Source organism: Tasmannia lanceolata, unplaced genomic scaffold (assembly GCF_043159265.1).
Source record: "Tasmannia lanceolata isolate RefF3 unplaced genomic scaffold, GAP_Taslan_0.1 ptg000037l, whole genome shotgun sequence".
Lineage (NCBI taxonomy): Eukaryota > Viridiplantae > Streptophyta > Magnoliopsida > Canellales > Winteraceae > Tasmannia > Tasmannia lanceolata.
The window spans coordinates 14,658,799-14,663,161 of NW_027518714.1; positions in this window are offsets into that span (position 1 = coordinate 14,658,799).

Sequence of the window (4,363 nt, forward strand, 5' to 3'; positions counted from 1 at the left end):
TATCACGAATTATTAATAAGTGAGATTAGAGTCAGGCAATTTTGAATCCCATCTGTCCACAACAATGATCCTAAATCTGACTTAGTGTCATGAAGGGAGCTTGACTCTATGAGAAGGACTTTCAAATCTTTTGGGTTCCTTTTTTTCTCTATAGTTTGATGACATTGATTTGGTGGTGCTCGCCCCAAGGTCTTGTTGTGCCTTGTGGATTCTTGCGTAAGCGCATGCGTGCATTTGTGCGACTATTTGTTATTCATCAAGTCATTAGGCAATCGTTAAGAAAGAGTCTCTCTCATGGTCAATAAAGCATTAAGAAAATAATGCAATGCAATTCAAGTTGTTAATTACGTGGAAACCACAACAACTGTACGCTTAGGTATAGATTTTTCCAGCTTTTGAAGAAAAATCATGTAAGTCGTGAGCCTTTGATCCTATAATTGGAAAATTAGATTAGCATGAAGGGGCTCCATTATTATCGTGTGCTTATACCGTGTTTAAGTCAAATACAATCTCTACACACATCACATAGTCAGCTGGATAAACATGGAGGAAGATGGTTGTCAAGAATTAGATTAGTTAGGCAAAGGAAATAAACAACTTTTATTAATTTCAGGCTCAACATAAGCAAAGCTTTATTATGCACAAGGACCACTCTTTTTTCGAAGCAAGATATAGGTGCAATTCTAACAAGGCCACTTCATATAAAAAAAGCATATATTGTCCATAGTGGCTATAGTTCTCCATCATGAAGAGAGGTTCTTCTGTTTCTCTTCCAATAGGGCTTCTATGCATATTGGTTAGGTCTGCCTAATCCCATGTATATATCAACCTACAAAGAAAATAGATGGGCCATATCAAAGGTGTCTCAATATCAAGGAAGAATATTGAATTATTTTGTTGTGTATACACTGAAAATTTGCTGTTTATACTAATCAATATTTATTCACTACCATCTGGTTATGATCAGATGGTGATCATATGGTGAGGCCCACTGCCAACTAGACTTGTCAACATTATAATGATTAAACAATGCATGCAGAAGAATTTGACTATTCTTTTAGTTGCTGGGGGTTGTTAGCTAATCCTTCTGTTTAAAGACTCTGAGTCAAATCATAAACTTGCATGAGTCTGCCTTATTTATCCTTGGCTGAGTTCTTGTCCGAGGCCAAGTTCGCTAGGTGTTAATTAGCTTATTCCACTGTCAACCATAAACGTGTACAATTGATTTTACCTTGGCTGAGTTTTCGTCCTGAGTGTTGTGCTACTAAGTTAATAAGAATTCCTTTAACTCTCCCAAGTGGACTCCCTTTTACCTTAGCTGAGTTATTGTCCCTGTCTATGTTTTTAAAGATGAGGTATCCTCATATCTTGTTACGAGGGCACTCGTTGAGGTGCGTTGGGAAAGGAATTTTCCAATCATTTTTCACATCGTTTGAGAATTTTACAAATGTTTTGAGTCATTTTTGTGGAAACATGTGTAAAATTCCTTTCCCAATGCACCTTAACGAGTGCTTAACAAAACCCATACACAAAAGTTCAATGTGTGTCTTACTGGATCCCATTTTTCCAAGAATAAACAAGCAACCGAAATAAATTAGCCAATGACTGCGTAATCCTATATTGCAATAATGCTAAGCACTGAATAATCGTGAGAGATTAGCAATCCAATTAAAAAGGTGATAGAGTTCTAATGGAACATGCATTAAACTTTTTTCCTTGAAAAGAAGTCTCCAGTGGGAAGCTGACTTGAAAAGGCAGTTCTCCATTTATGCAAAATGTAAAAAGATACTTTTAAACAACATATAATATTGTTGTTCACTATACTACAATAAGCAAGGGAAAGTGTTAACCAATACCCTATATCTTTGGTGTATGATATAATTATTTTTCCCCATCCAAAGTGTATGCTAAACCCTAATTTGTCTTCAAGCTGAAATGGGTCCCAAGACAATCCCATTAGGTAATAAATTAGGGTTTTTTGTAGTGGGGAGCACACAAAAAGAGGGCTTGGTGCCAACCTTACACATACGCAACATTCAAAAGTGGGTGAGCCCCACATTTCATCATCAGCAAATCCCACTAAACCATTTGTTTTCTCTCCCACACTGTATAAAACAACTACTCAATAGTTGAAGATCTTCCTACCACCAGATTCTGTCCTAGTTGGCACTCTGGTGTATATTCTGCCACGGGGCGAATACACGTGTGCTTTATAACGAAGGCACTGTTCTTTGCATGATGCCACGTGGCATGCCTATTAAAAGTATGGTGGGTCCCAACTATAATTTGATTTGATTACTTAAGGTAGGCCCACCCATAGGATGTCAACATGATAGTATCCTTCGTCTTCGTCCAATGATCTCAGACTTTTTAGATGACACATCAGGACATTTCTAACGGTTCGATAATAGAACTTGAGTTTCATATGATAATTAAGTGTAGTATATGGGTGCAATTTGGGTCAGGTCGGGTTAACTTTTGCCAAAAATGTGAATTGTGATGAACCCGAACCTGACCCAATTTTTTTTCGTAAACTCTCTACCCTAATTCCCAAGAATCGACCTGGGTTACACCCCTAATAAGTATAATGTTGTATGCATGTCATCTCAACTATAGGTATTACCAAATGAAGGGTTTGGATTACACTATCTAATGTGGGTGGTCTCTGTTGAAGTATAAATGATTAAATAACACCGTCTCTAATAGCTTAAACTTAAACTTTTAGAGTAATTGTTTGTTTCACATGGTACCAGATCGAGTTATTACCCAACGGCAGGTCTTGGGTTCAAAATCCCACAATTCATTTGATAGTAAAAATCCTCCTGTACAAAAAAAAAAAAACAGAAAAAATAGAAGAAGAAGAAGAAGAAGAAGAGGGGTCACGTTTGAGGGCTAGTGTTGAAGTATAAATGATTAAATAACACCATCTCTAATAGCTTAAGCTTTTGGAGTAATTGGTTGTTTCACAATCTTAGATCAGGTTTCTCTTTCGCTTCTCATTGTACCATTTCATATAGTTTCTTAATGATAAAACACACCCTTTTTGTTCTGTTGTTTTATAGAGAGAGAGGAGGTGGTGTCCTTATACAAGGGGGCATCAGCTAAGTCGTGTATATCATTGGGTCTTTGCTAAAAGATGAATTGGAATCAACCCGAACCCTGGCCCCATTTTTTAGTAAAAACTCTAGCAAAATTCCTAAAAAACGACCCGAGGTACACCCCTAGTTTTGAAAATTTCTCATTCTGATGGGTTCCACTTGTTTTGTAATTTTCTTAAGAAATGAAATATTTCACCACTTCTTCTCGCTCGGGCAATCCATTGTAAAATGAGTAGTCATAAATACACTAGAGGGATGGCCATGTTGGGACCCGGGTGGAACCCACTCTTAAAAGCTAGCCGTTAAGGGGAGGATGTCCAAGTCCTTGTAATCGCCTCCACATCCATTTACTTTTCCTATGTTGGATTTTTCATGTTATGGAACCCCAAACAGGCCTTGGGAAGAAAAGTGGGTGAATATATCACTTCCCTTTTTCTTTGGGTAATAATAATTTCTCCTCTATTTTCCTTGGCCGCCCACTAGTAGTGGTTTTTAGGGGTGCAACTCGGGTCGGGTGGGGCGGGTTGGGTCGGGTTTTATTCCGGAAAACACACGATTCCCAAACCCGGCGCTACCCATGATAATTCTCGGGTTGGGTTTTTTCATGTTGACGTGTTGTAGAAAAAAAAACAAAATTTCACACCAAAAATCTCTAAATTTATGTAATCAAGTCTATAAATTTCAGAAGTATCTATATTTCCACATCACAAACATGATCACCTCAATAAAAACAATTATATCAATATATTGAAAAATAATTTGCTATGTTGTTCCAGAGATAATTAAAGACGTCATAGTACACCAACATAAGTTGGGTCAGGTTTCGAGTTTTTTTCCTTTAAATCTGACCCTACCCAAGATTGAGCTGGGTTTTTAAACTAAAACCCAACCCTACCCAAGACCCATATTTCTAAATCCGACCCATGCTATTTTCGGGTCGGGTAAAGCCCGACCCAAGTTGCACCCCTAGTGGTTTTATAAGTACAGAAAGTTAGCCTCACAATGACATTAGAGCGGTGGGCATGTTTAAAATAGGGAGTGCATTTATCGATCAGTCTTTTTCTTAAAAGAGAACTTTTAATAAGAAAGGGAAATCATCTTTCCACCCCTTTGGTTTGTCTTTTCCTAAAAGTCTAGCAGAAGGGTGGGAAATGCAATCATTTTTAGGAAAAGACAAGAGAAGGGGGTGGAAATGCTGGAAAGGGGGTGCATGGAATGGATGAAGCATCCAAGGGTTTTTGTTCTCTTAAAAAAAATGTTCATTG